The sequence below is a fragment of the Musca domestica genome, unplaced genomic scaffold, assembly GCF_030504385.1.
Source record: "Musca domestica strain aabys unplaced genomic scaffold, Musca_domestica.polishedcontigs.V.1.1 5, whole genome shotgun sequence".
NCBI lineage: Eukaryota > Metazoa > Arthropoda > Insecta > Diptera > Muscidae > Musca > Musca domestica.
Window position 1 is genome coordinate 900,392 of NW_026712346.1, and position 15,603 is coordinate 915,994.

The 15,603-nt window shown below is 31.5% G+C and overlaps 1 protein-coding gene across 2 annotated transcripts in view; it reads right to left on the reverse strand.

Moving 5' to 3' along the window:
- The window catches only part of LOC101889720 (tetratricopeptide repeat protein 19 homolog, mitochondrial), a 189,243-nt gene that overhangs the window by 110,741 nt on the left and 62,899 nt on the right, over positions 1-15,603 (reverse strand). The window lies entirely within an intron of this gene.

Sequence of the window (15,603 nt, forward strand, 5' to 3'; positions counted from 1 at the left end):
ATATATATATATATATATATATATATATATATATATATATATATATATATATATATATATATATATATTGGAAAATGTGGCTAAAATCATCAAAATACCGAATATCGAGGGGTACCGTTATATGGGGGCTATACGATATATTCGACCTATATAGATAAATCTCCTCCGAGGCATAAAGTACCCACAAGGAACTCCTACCGTTATATGGGGGCTATACGATATCGTGGACCGATATAGTCCATCTTCGAACTTGACCTGCCTGCAGACAAAAGAGGGATCTGGGCACAATATTATATATGTATATATATCTATATATATATATATATATATATATCGTTAATATTTCAATTTTCATATTTATACTTTTGTATTTATATATGTGTTTATCTTTTGTATTTATATATGTTTTATATATATATATATATATATATATATATATATATATATATATATATATATATATATATATATATATATATATATATATATATGTTTTATATATATATATATATATATATATATATATCGTTAATATTTCAATATTCATATTTATACTTTTGTATTTATATATGTGTTTATTTTTATACCCTACACCATACATAGTATGGAGGGTATATTAAGTTCGTCATTCCGTTTGCAACTCATCGACATAATCATTTTAGACCCAACTAAGTATATATATTCTTGATGAACGTAAAATTCTAAGACGATTTAGCCCTGTCCGTTCGTCTGTCCGTCTGTGGGTACTTTATACCTCGGAAGAGAATTATCTATATAGGTCGACGATATCGTATAGCCCCCATATAATGATATTAAATTTAAAAACAGATGTTGGGTCTTATTGATCCTCCTTGGTATGGATTTGGCTCAGTAAGATTTTCTTTGAATTAATATAAAAAGGACTTTTCTGTAATTCGGAGTCTTTATTGTTTTGTCCTCTTCATCGTAATTTTCATCGTCTTCGTCCTCGTCTTAATTTTTTTTTTTTTTTTTTTGAACTATGATTGTTTCGCTTTTTCTTTTCTGGAGATGTTTTTACAATATTTTTAAACTAAAATATTTGTCGTTCGGGAACTTTAATTCGTTAACATTCGTTCGAACTAACAGACAAATTATATTATTGGCAGTGAACATTTGCCATATGAAGAATTCAGAAACCTTTTTTTTTTTTTTCAAAATTTAGTTGTTCTAAAATAAATAACGATTTTCGGATTAATGTTTTTCTGATAAATGTTAAAGCATTTAATAATGTTATCCGATATGGAGACAATTTAATGTTCTGAATTAAATGCCTGAATAATTGCACTTATTTGAAGTATGCACCAATCAGAACATACTCTCTTTGTAACTAGCCAAGATATACCATTTTCTAGACAATATGTCTTAATTGAAAGAAGAAATTGCAGAATGTTGTTGCAGTAGTGTCCGCACAAGAAGGCTTCTGCTACCAGATAAAGTATTTCTACTTTATCCGCGTCAGCTAGTATGTGAGCGACTATGGAATATAATAACACTCTTTTGGATGTCTCATCAAATGTTTTAATAATTCTTCCAGTAGAGTCCATATATAGAGTGTTTCTACTAAACATCAAAAGTCTAAGCTTGTCCGCTTGTAACCTATTTAGGTGGAATTTTTTGTGGAATGGAAGCTTCATGTATGCAATTTTTCCAAATGCTTTCCAACTACATTTTGTATAAATCTATGAAATTGTCTTCATACCTATAAACGTTTTCGTTAGCTTCCGATTTTATTTTACGCGCTACTGCCTTCGAAAAAATATTCTCGTTATTACCTGAAAATTACAGCGCTCGGCTCTGGTGATTCAATTTTTTGTCCCTATAAACGGAAGGTTTCTATGTGTTATGTTCTATATTTATTTTATATTCATATTTATTATATATATATATATTTACATTTCAATTTTTATTTATGTTTATATTTATATATATTATTTACATTTTTTCCTATATTTATAATTTTATTTTGGTATTTCTTTCATTCGTTAATATTTCAATTTTCATATTTATACTTTTGTATTTATATATGTGTTTTTCTTTTTATATATTCATATTTATATATTTACATTTTTTACATTTATAATTATTTATATTCACATTTTGATATATTTTTAATTATACCTATTTATACTAATAAATGTTCTTTAATTTTGTATTTGTATATATTTAAAATTTTGTATTTATATTTATTATAATATATATATCTTTATTCATAAAAGTATTGTATTTATTATGCCTTCTATATGTATAAAAATCAATTGTTGTTCGTTGGTAATGGAATCAGTTGAGAAAGGCTGAACCGAACTGCATGATTTTTTGAACAAACGTTTGTCAACCGAGTTAGGTTTTTAATGAAAAAAATGTTGACAACGCTCACTTTTACGCCCACTATTACGATTTATCTAAAATCCTTTTATTTGCTAAATTATGAAAATATTGGCTTGAAAATTATTACACGAGATACTGTTGACTTTGCATCCAGTCGTAGGTATTTACTTGGGCGCCGAGGAACTGACCACGCCTAATTTTAATCTATATATATTTACAAAAAAATGTCTAAATATTCGTTCTACCCCGTTTTAGGTTTTTATGCAAAGAGAAAGTAACCACGTCTATTTTTTCGATTTACCTAAAATTCTAATATTTGCCAAAATCATGAAGATATCTGTTCCACAATTAGTATACGACGTAATCTTGATTCTCCCTCCAACCCTAGATATCTGTTTGGGGTCAAAGGAACTGTCCACACCTACTTGGATCTATATGTAAAATATTTAAAAAAGTATTGTAACACATCAGTTGAGAATGGCTGGGCCTATTTGACCTAAATCCCCTTTTGGTTATTTGTGACTACAGTGGAAACGTTTTCATGAAAGAAAATATTGAAAAAAGTCTCTATAAAAATCGCGGAACTGAAAACATTGAATTTTCTATTTTGATATGGAGTTTGTGTAGAATTGTTTCAAAATGCATTTTGGAATTTAATATTCTTAAAAATATTTGCATATTTTCTATACATGGTGGTTATATGAGGAATATATCTAAATGAGAACAAATATATACCTTTTATAACATCAATCATTCTAAGAATAATATAAAAACCTGTGAAAAGTGTGAAAGACCCATATTAAATTTGGTGACCTCTATCGTAATTGAACGATGGTGAACGAAGAGAGTCTACTTTATGGGGTCCCTAACTTTTATAAATCGATGAAACTTTATTTATGATAGTTAACTTAAAGTCATATTGCCAGGATTTCAATTTAGAAATTACTATCGATTCTGAGGTCCAAAACTCCAAGAAATTGACTAGATATAAAAATAATCCCTCCAATGAGAACTTAAAATGCTCAATTTCTTGGGACTGCAATCAGTGAAATACCGAATGTGAAGAGGCACTGTAATATGCGGATTATACAAAATATTGGAGCTAATTGAAAATTTAGTAAGAAAGGGACTCATATCCTCGGAAAATTCTTCCGAACCCTTAAAAGTAACCTTAACTCACATGCAACGTTATACGGGGACTATGCGCCATCGTCAGTAATTACTCTGCGGGTTGGTAGATAAAAATCTTAAAAGAGGGCTTTCGGGTCAAACGTGTTTAGGGTCAATTTTATATCGCTTAACCAAACAAAAAGGCCCTTAAAAGGCATAATAAATCACAGATCTGATGGCCCGACTAAATAGAAATAAATACACATTGCCAAAATAGACGCAAATACCTGATCCTATTTTTCAGTCAGAGGTTTTAATTTGAGAGTTAAAACCCTAAATAATAAATCAAATATATTAAAAAAAGTATACATTAACTGTTTAACTGTATCTAGGACTGTATCAAATTTAAAACTCTATCGTAATTTTTGTATTTTGAGTATAGAGCAAAATATTTGAGGTCCCTGGTATATGGTTAAGCTGTATAAAATGGACCCTATAAACGTTTTAACGTTTTATTTGTATATATTTAAAACTTTTAATTTATATTTATTTTTTCCATTATAATTTTTTATTTATATTTTCATAATTCCGTATTTATATTTATTATAATATATGTCTTTATTCATAAAAATATTATATTTATTATATTTTATTATAAATATATATATACAAATAATTTTTATTATTTGTATTAAAATTTATATTTTCAAAATTTATAATTATTTTTCTGTTTATATTCATTTTTTTACCTTTTTTAATAGTTATATTAATTTTCGTGTATTTAAATTAATATTTGTGATTTTATTTTTATAGTTATATTTTATTGTACATTTAATTTTTTTCTTTATATTTTTGCACTTATATTTTCGTTTATATTAAATGTTATATTAAATCTATTGCCTTTTTCATTCATATTTATCTTGTTGTTATCAAATAGAAATATTTTTTATTTTGAAATACCCACATCAGGGTATTTCACACATTCCCATCAGTTCATATTTTTTATTCAATTGCATTTATATGAAATATCCAGTGTGGCTATTTTAGCATTTTTCTTAGCTTTTTGAAATTAATAGTATAGCATTTTTTTTGTCCAAAAATGTTCTTATACTTTAGTACTTTCTTATAAATCCAATTTTTCTTAAATCTATAAAATTAAACTACATGAACATTTTGAACGAAATTACTATTTTAGAAAAGCAATAGCAAAAGCTAAGTACATATGAATTTGCAAACGTAAACTCAACGATATTTTTTGGATAATAATTTAAAAATGTTTTAAATGACATGAGCCTTATAAAAGCAGAAATTCGAAATAGAATGATATTATACACTATAAATTCACTTCTTAACATTAAGTGCGGATTGAAAAGTTTAAATAAAGGCAGCGACAATTTTATGGAAAGTAAGATTTTCTTTGAATTAATATAAAAAGACTTTTCTGTAATTCGGAGTCTTTATTGTTTTGTCCTCTTCATCGTAATTTTCATCGTCTTCGTCCTCGTCTTAATTTTTTTTTGAACTATGATGGTTTCGCTATTTCTTTTCTGGAGACGTTTTTACAATATTTAAACTAAAATATTTGTTGTTCGGGAACTTTAATTCGTTAACATTCATTCGAACTAACAGAAAAATTATATTATTGGCAGTGAACATTTGCCATCTGAAGAATTCAGAAACCTTTTTTTTTTTCAAAATTTAGTTCTAAAATAAATAACGAATTTCGGATTAATGTTTTTCTGATAAATGTTAAAGCATTTAATAATGTTATCCGATATGGAGATAATTTAATGTTCTGAATTAAATGCCTGAATAATTGCACTTATTTGAAGTATGTACCAATCAGAACATACTCTCTTTGTAACTAGCCAAGATATACCATTTTCTGGACAATATGTCTTAATTGAAAGAAGAAATTGCAGAATGTTGTTGCAGTAGTGTCTGCTACCGGATAAAGTATTTCTACTTTATCCGCGTCAGCTCGTATGTGAGCGACTATGGAATATAATAACACTCTTTTGGATGTCTCATCAAATGTTTTAATAATTCTTCCAGTAGAGTCCATATATAGAGTGTTTCTACTAAACATCAAAAGTCTAAGCTTGTCCGCTTGTAACCTATTTAGGTGGAATTTTTTGTGGAATGGAAGCTTCATGTATGCAATTTTTCCAAATGCTTTCCAACTACATTTTGTATAAATCTATGAAATTGTCTTCATACCTATAAAAGTTTTCGTTGGCTTCCGATCTTATTTTACGCGCTACTGCCTTCGAAAAAATATTCTCGTTATTACCTGAAAATTACAGCGCTCGGCTCTGGTGATTCAATTTTTTGTCCCTATAAACGGAAGGTTTCTATGTGTTATGTTCTATATTTATTTTATATTCATATTTATTATATATATATTTACATTTCAATTTTTATTTATGTTTATATTTATATATATTATTTACATTTTTTTCCTATATTTATAATTTTATTTTGGTATTTCTTTCATTCGTTAATATTTCAATTTTCATATTTATACTTTTGTATTTATATATGTGTTTTTCTTTTTATATATTCATATTTATAAATTTAGATTTTTTACATTTATAATTATTTAAATTCACATTTTGATATATTTTTACTTATACCTATTTATACTAATAAATGTACTTTAATTTTGTATTTGTATATATTTAAAACTTTTTATTTATATTTATTTTTTCCATTCTAGTTTTATATTTATATTTTCAGAATTTTGTATTTATATTTATTATAATATATATCTTTATTCATAAAAGTATTGTATTTATTATACCTGTTATATGTATAAAAATCAATTGTTGTTCGTTGGTAATGGAATCAGTTGAGAACGGCTGGACCGAATTGCATAATTTTTTGAACAAACATTTGTCAACCGAGTTAGGTTTTTAATGAAAAAATCTTGACAACGCCCACTTTCACGCCCACTATTTCGATTTATCTAAAATCCTAATATTTGCTAAATTATGAAAATATTGGCTTGAAAATTATTACACGAGATACTGTTGACTTTGCATCCAGTCGTAGGTATTTACTTGGGCGCCGAGGAACTGACCACGCCTAAATTTAATCTATATATATTTACAAAAAAAATGTCTAAATAATCGTTCTACCACGTTTTAGGTTTTTATGCAAAGAGAAAGTGACCACGCCTATTTTTTCGATTTACCTAAAATTCTAATATTTGCCGCATACACAGTCGGATATAGTTTAATTGACTGGTAAAAACTAAATACGAATTGCTAAGACCTTTATAACACTGATAATTGAGAATTGAAAATTTAATTAAATACGATGATATAACGAATATAAAGAAGTACTGGAGAATAGAAAATAAATCATACTTTTCTGACAAATGATTTATAATCTCAAAAATGCTTTTGATCCCTTGGAGCGAATTGAAAATTTAGTAAGAAAAGGACTCATATCCTCGGAAAATTCTTCCGAACCCTTAAAAGTAACCTTAACTCACATGCAACGTTATACGGGGACTATGCGCCATCGTCAGTAATTATACTGCGGGAAATTGTTCGGTTGGTAGATAAAAATCTCAAAAGAGGGCTTTCGGGTCAAACGTGTTTAGGGTCAATTTTATATAGCTTAACCAAACAAAAAGGCCCTCAAAAGGCATAATAAATCACAGATCTGGTTCACATAAATGGCACAATTTTTAGTATAAATGATGGCCCGACTAAATAGAAATAAATACACATTGCCAAAATAGACGCAAATACCTGATCCTATTTTTCAGTCAGAGGTTTTAATTTGAGAGTTAAAACCCTAAATAATAAATCAAATATATTAAAAAAAGTATACATCAACTGTTTAAAATAGTCCCATGTAAAATGGTAAGCCAAATCGATTCAAAAATATAATCAAAACCCTCGAAATTGGAAAATCAGGAGGTACTTTTATATGGGCGCTTCTCCGAAACATTGACATTGAAAATTTTCCGCGAACAAGTCTTTTACCCCTTTAGAAGCTAAAATGCCAAATAAGGGCAAAATCCTCTTCATGCCTCTTCATATTCGGTGTTTCACAGATTGCAGTCCCAATGAATTTAGCATTTTGAGTTCTCATTGAATGGATTATTTCCATATCTAGTCAATTTTTTTGGAGTTTTGGACCTCAGAAACTATAGTAATTTCTAAATATAAATCCTTATAATATGACTTTAATTTAACTATCATAAATAAAGTTTCATCGATTTATAAAAGTTAGGGACCCCGTAAAGTGTGTTAAAGAGTAGAAATCTTTGTTGATTTCATTATGTCCGTGAGCCTCTTCGTTCACCATTTGCAATTACTTAGGATGATTGATGTTACAAAAGGTATATATTTGTTCTCATTTAGATACAGCCCTCATAAAATATTATCTTCTAATATTCGTCGGCCAAATGTGCTCTTATTTGGCCGATTTGGAGTATTTTGAAGGACTCAAAAGCATTTTTGAGATTATAAATCAAAAAATTACAACAAAAGTCCACTTTATGATTTATTTTCTATTTCCCAGTACCCCTTTATATGCGTTATATCATCGTGTTTCATTTAATTTTCAAACCTCAATTATCAGTATTATAAAGGTCTTAGCAAAATTTTCCAAATCAAAAGTAATTTTAAATTCGCAACATTTTGAAAATCGTGTGGTATAAATACCTTACCAATTTAACTATATCCGTCTGTGTATGCGGCCGTTCGTTGAAGTCGCAATGAAGGCGAAATGTTTAGGTTAATCTTTGGTTCGTTTAGGTATAATAATACCACTAAAAAATTGCCCTTTTGAATGTTATAATTTCTACCGAATCATCTGTAACTTGACATTTAAAGTTTTCGGTATTGTGAAATCAATACCGGCAATAACTGGGTTCCCCATTAGGCATAGCCTCAAAAAAGTATTTTTCAATCAAACTAGAAATTTTTGGTATGCCAACCATATAACGGCATGTATAGAAAATAGGCAAAATTACTCGACTTTTTCGGTTTTTTTCAATAAGAATTTTAAATTCCAAAAGGCATTTTGAAACAATTCTACACAAAATTCCATATTATAATAGAACAGTAAATTTTTTCAGTTCCGCGATTTAAAAAAAAAATTACAACTAACCAAACGAAAATTTGAGTCAAATCGGCCCAGCAGTTTTCAACTGATGTGTTACTATATATTTTTTTTAAATTGTATATATATAAATTTAAAGAAGTAGGTGTGGCCAGTTCCTCTGACCCCAAACAGATGCCTAGGGTTGGAGGGAGAACCAAGATTACGTCGTATACTAACTGTGAAACAGATATCTTCTTGATTTTGGCAAATATTAGGATTTTAGATAAATCGAAAAATGGGCTCAAAATTGGGCGTGGTCACTTTTTCTTTGCATAAAAACCTAAATCGGTGTAGGACGAACATTTAAAAAAAATATCCAAATAGTTTTAGCCGGTCTCAACTGATTCAATTACCAACGAATAACAATATATAGATTTAAAAGTAAGCGTGGTCAGTTCCTCAGCCCCAAATAAATACTTAGGATTGGAGGGAAAGTCAACAGTATGTCGTGTAATAATTTTAAAACCGATATCTTCATTATTTGGCAAATATAAGGATTTTATTTAAATTGATATAGTGGGCGTAAAAGTAGGCGTGGTCGATTTTTTTTTTTTTTTTCTTTAAAAACCTAACTCGGGATATGGTGAACGTTTGTACAAAAAAATATGCAAATCGGTTTAGCCGTTCTCAACTGATTCCATTACCAACGAAAACCAATTGATTTTATACCCTCCACCATACTATGGAGGGTATATTAACTTTGTTATTCCGTTTGTAACTCCTCGAAATACTTATGTCAGACCCAACACAGTATCTATATTCTTGATCAGCGTAAAACTCTAAGTCGATTTAGCGATGTCTGTCCGTCTGTTGTAATCACGTCTGTTTGTCTGTTGTAATCTTTCGAATGAATTGAGATAGATGGCTAAAATTTTGCACACATGTTTGTTAAGTTCGTAAATGAGACCTGTAGGTCCACGTTTTCATATGGCCCCCATATAACGGTACCTCCCGATATTCGGTTTTTTGATTATTTTAGCGACATTATTCACCGGAATTGTTTAAAATTTGTTATTTGCACTTCGTAATGAATACTACACCCTAAGACAGAAAATTGTCTGTGCAAGTCCACGTCTTCTTATAGCCCCCATAAAACGATACCTCCCTATATTCGGTATTTTTATGATTTTAGCGACATTATTCACCGGAATTGTTTTAAATTTGTTATTTGAAGTTCGAAATGGATACTACACCCTAAGACAGAAAATTGTTTGTGCAGGTCCAGGTCTTCGTATAGCCCCCATATAACGGTACCTCCCAATATGCGGTATTTTGATTATTTTACCGTCATTATTCACCAGAATTGTTTCAAATGACGTATTTAGAGTTCAATATGGGAACTACAGTTTGTGACAGAAAATTGTCTATGCAGGTCCAGGTCTTCGTATAGGCCCCATATATCAGTACCTCCCTATATGGGTATTTTGACGATGTTAGGTACAATACCCACCGAAATTGTTTAAGATGTGGTATTTGAAGTTCAAATGGATGCTACAGCCTGTGACAGAAAATTGTCTATGCAGGTCCATGTATTCGCACAGCTCCGATATAACGGTACCTCCCTATATACGACATTTTGATGGTTTTAGCTACCGTTTATTTCAAGTTTCGAATTTGAATATGGTAACGGCTTATGACAAACAATGCCTATGTAGGCCCACGTCGTATGGACCCCAATATAACGGCTATATTTGGTATTTTTAAAATTTTAACAGAATGTTTTATGGATTTTATTTTTGAAAATTTTCAAATTCGTTCCAAATGGTGGAGGGTATTCAAACTTCGGCCCGGTCGAACTAACTGCTTTTTAACTTTTTATATATAGATTCATATTATTATATGTATATATATTTACATTTCAATTTTTATTTATGTTTATATTTATATATTTTAATTATATTTTTAATTTTATTTTGGTATTTCTTTCATTCGTTAATATTTCAATTTTCATATTTATACTTTTGTATTCATATATGTGTTTATCTTTTTATACCCTCCACCATACTATGGATGGTATATTAAATTTGTCATTCCGTTTGTAACTCCTCCAAATACTCATGTCAGACCCAAGAAAGTATATATATTCCTGATCAGCGTAAAATTCTAAGTCGATTTAGCGATGTCCGTCTGTCTTTTTTGTCTGTCTGTTGTAATCACGCTATCTTTCGAAGGAATTGGTACCTCCTGATATTGGGTATTTTGATGATTTTATTCAGCGGAATCGTTTCAAATTTGATATTCGAAGTTCGAAAGGGACACTAAAGCCTAAGACAGAAAATTGTCTATGCAGGTCCAGGTCCCACATATCTGTACCTCCCTATATTTGGTATTTAGACGAGTTTAGGTACAATACCCACCAAAATTGTTTGAGATGTCGTATTTGAACTTCGTAATGGATGCTACCGCCTATGACAGAAAATTGTCTATGCTGGTCCAGGACTTCGCACAGCTCCGATGTAACGGTACATCCCTATATACGATATTTTGATGATTTTAGCTACATTATTCACCGTTTATTTCAAGTTTTCGAATTTGAATATAGAAATGCCTTATGACAAACAATGCCTATGTAGGTCAACGTCGTATAGAACCCAACGGCTAAATTCGGTATTTTTAAAATTTAAACAGAATTTTTTAAAGATTTTATTTTTTGAAAATTTCCAATTTCGTTCCAAATTGTAGAGGGTATTAAATGTTCTGCCCGGCTGAAATTACTGCTTCTTAACTTGTTATATATTCATATTTATATATTTACATATTTTTATAATTATTTATATTTACATTTTGATATATTTTTACTTATATCTTTTTATACTAATAAATGTACTTTAATTTTTTATTTGTATATATTTAAAACTTTTTATTTATATTTCGTTTGTTCGGGAACTTTATGTTAAATCGTTAACATTCGTTCGACCTAACAGAAAAATTCCATTGCGGCACTTATATTAATGGCAGTGAACATTTGCCATCTGAAGAATTCGGAAACCTTTTTAGTTGTTCTAAAATAAATAAAGAATTTCGGATTAATGTTTTTCTGACAAATGTTAAAGCATTCAATAATGTAATCGGATATGGAGACAATTTAATGTTCTGAATTAAATGCCTGTATAATTGCACTTATTTGAAGTATGCACCAATCAAACATGCTCTCTTTGTAACTAGCCAAGATATACCATTTTCTAGACAATATGTCTTAATTGAAACAAGAAATTGCAGAATGTTTTTTCAGTAGTGTCCGCACAATAGGCTTCTGCTACAGGATAAAATATTTTTACTTTATCCGCGTCAGCTCATATGTGAGCGACTAAGGAATATAATAACACTCTTTTGGATGTCTCATCAAATGTTTAAATAATTCTTCCAGTAGAGTCCAAAAATAGAGTGTTTCTACTAGACTTCAAAAGTCTAAACTTGTCCGCTTGTAATATATTTAGGTGCTTGTAGACGTATACACTTTTTGTGGAATGGAAACTTCTTGAATGAAATTTTTCCAATTGCTTTCCAAATAAATTTTGTTAAAATTTTTGGTTGAACGGCGTTTGCGGAATTATTAATAATTTCAACGGAAGGCTTCAGTGCAATTTCCCAGATAGAAGCTGCTTCCGTATCTTTTACCACTGAACTGGAGGCACGAAGTATGGGTGCAGTCTCCAGGATAGGAGTCACTTCGGCTCGACTTGCCAGAAGGGCACTACTCTCTACTGGAGGGCTTTGTGCAATCTCTGCCACGCGATTGTGACGTCAACGCACAGAAAAACGTCAATAACCCGACCGAGTTTCCACGAGATAGGAGGTAGTTGTTCATTACGAATAACCACTAAATCATCCGTCTGTATATCGCGTTCCGGAAATTTCCATTTGTAACGTCTATGAAGATTTTTTAAATACTCTTCCTTGCACCGGAGGCAGCATTGTTGAGTTAACGCTTTAATTTTTCTTAATCGATTCACGATATGCAGGGAAGATTCGTTTATAAATCGGAGAGCCTATTAAAAAATGACCTGGAGTAAGTGCCACTTGTGAATGTGGACTATAGTTCGTAGGGCAAAGAGTTGATAATTCCTCGAACGTATATTTAGCATTATTAGCACATTTCCTATGAAATTAGCACATGCCCATGAAATTGCAATTCGGAGCATACACGCTTTCTTCCAAAAAACCTTAAAATCTTTCTCTAGTTTCCTAGAAGCTCCAACGATATTGGTGCCGTTATCAGAAAACATAGTTTTAGGACAGCCTAAATAAACCTGTAGTAGGCAGATAGGAAAGTTGTCGTAGACAAATCTGAAGCAGCTTCTAAATGTATAGCTTTTGTAGAAAAGCAGACGAAAACGCATACATAACCTTTGGTTATCTTACAGCACCTACCAGTAAAGGACTTGATCTCAATTTGACCAGCAAAGTCTACACCGGTCGTAGCAAATGGCCTGGTAAAGATTGTCCTCTCCGGGGGGAGAGCTGCTATAATTTGAATACAAGTACATGTACTGATTACAGTGCGAAGTAAAGTCGTTAGGCGAGGAATCCAATATTCACTACGAATAATTCGCAACATTAGTTGATTTTGTCCATTAATGGACCTTATGTGAACGTTATTTACTAGCAAATGAGTAAATTTGCAGTGATACGGCTGCAAGATGGGATGACGTTCGGAATAGGAAAGAGCAGGGAATCTTACTAAACGACCATCTAACCTCATAGTTCCAACCTCATCTAAAAAGGGATTTAACGACAAGATTGAACTTTTAGAATCCAATTGTCTATCATTAAGTAACGAATTATATTCTTCCGCATAATGTACCTTTTGAGATAACGACGCTAAACGTGATTTAACCCTATTGATTTCAGAACTTGACAGGGTTCTCTCTTCAAAACTATGCTTGCCTTTATGCAGGGGGTGGTTTTTATAGAAAAACCGAATAACATATCCAACTACACGTATCGTTGTGTTCAGTGATGAAAACCTTTCTAAAATATCCGTGTAATTAGAGAACAATGTTACATGGCTCTTGACGGCGCGCATCTCTAAATCGGTATCAAGGGTGGATAAATCTGAAAGATTCCAATGGGAACTATCTACGCTAAGCCATCTAGGACCACGCCACCAAATCAGCAGGCGAAAGCCCACGACTACCTAAATCTGCTGGACTATCTTCCGACCGCACGTGGTACCAGGACCCCTCACTTATGTTCTCATTTATTCTGCTCACCCTATTAGCCACAAATGCATTCCACGTTGAAGGAGATTTTTTAAGCCAGGAGAGGACAATCGTAGAATCGGTCCAACAATATATACGATTAACTTCTATTCCTATTTCAGAAATCATAGATTTCAAAAGCTCTGACGCTAAAACTGCCCCACAGAGTTCCAACCTTGGCAAAGAAATTGACTTAAGGGGAGCCACCTTGGTCTTACAAGAAAGTAAATCAGTCAAACCATTTCCATTCGGATCCGCTTATGCCTTTACTGAGGCATCAGAAAAAACGTGAAGCTGTACCTGACAGTCTGGGGCATACCGAACCCAACGAGGAATTTGAGTGGAATTGACATCCTTATATGTTCCGACAAACTTTTGCCATTCACTTGCCTTGCAGACGGTAGTGTCTAGTCCCAATCTATTTTATCCTGCCATATACGTTGCATCATGACTTTGGCTACTATTATCATGGGACCTAACCATCCAACTGGGTCAAAAAGTTTACCAATACAGGATAACACTTCTCGTTAAGTACAACTAGGTTTTTGAACAAGGGGTCTACATTAAAAAAGAAAAAATCGGCTTGTGCATTCCATCGAATTCCTAATGACTTAGAGCTTCTAGCTTCAACAAGGGTAAGAACTTGGGTGTCATACAAATGTTCAGCTGGCAAATTTTCCAAGATCGTGTGATTATTCGATGTTCACTTTCTCAATTCAAATTTAGCTAACGATAAAGTATTAATTCATCACGTGACTTTTGAGCAAGGGATAAATCGTAATTCCTGCTAGCACGTCATCTACATACATACACCTTCTAAGTATCTGCGCAGCTAATGGAAATTCTTTTTCTGTATCAGAAGCTAGTTTCAATAAAGTGCGTATAGCCAAATATGGCGCACAATTGACACCGAAAGTAGCTATCTGGAGCTCATAATCTTGAACAGGTTGATTGGGCGAATCCCTAAAAACTATTCTTTGGAGAGGAGTGTGCTTGGAAGTAACTCTAATTTGGCGATACATCTTGGATGATACCACAATTAAAAACGTACTTGAATAATCTTCATCTTAATATAAGTAGGACTAAGTCTAACTGTAAAGTAGGACCCACATACAAAATGTCGTTAAGACTTTTACCATTTGAAGTTTTACTTGAGGCATTGAAAACCACCATTAACATTGTGGTTGGTTTATCTGGATTTATTACAGGATGATGGGGCAAGTAGCAACCGTTCGTGCTTGCTGACGGAGTCGTGACTGGCCTCATATGATCTAAATTTTAATATTCATTTACCAACCCGTCGTAAACTTTTTTGATATATGGCTTTCGTAGAAGTAAGCCTCGTTACGAAGAAATTGTTTCAAACAATTTGTTCGCGAATATCCCAAAGCAGTCTGATTTATATATTCTGACTTAACAGGCAGGGTGACAATATACCTTTCTTCAGAGTCCCGGACTGTCGTAGATTTGTAATTATCCTCACACAACTTATCGGTAGGAGACATAATAGTCCGCTTTGGTGTTTCCTCTATTTCCCAAATTCGAAGAAGAGCTTTGTCTACATCTGCTGCGTCCGAATAGGATATGGTCGTGGGTGTAACTATCCACCCAAATATGGTATTTTGTGCAACCGAAGTACCTAATATGTTAATATGAGTACCCTGTAATATAATGTTTTGGACAAAGGTCTGAACTGTGTATCTGCCAGGCGAATATCAGGTAGACGGGACATGAAGTCTGAACTTACTGAAAATGATGGCAACTTGTCGGAGAACCAATAATAATTAAAAAACTTTTCTCGACGTAGTGGTTAAAGTCTGGT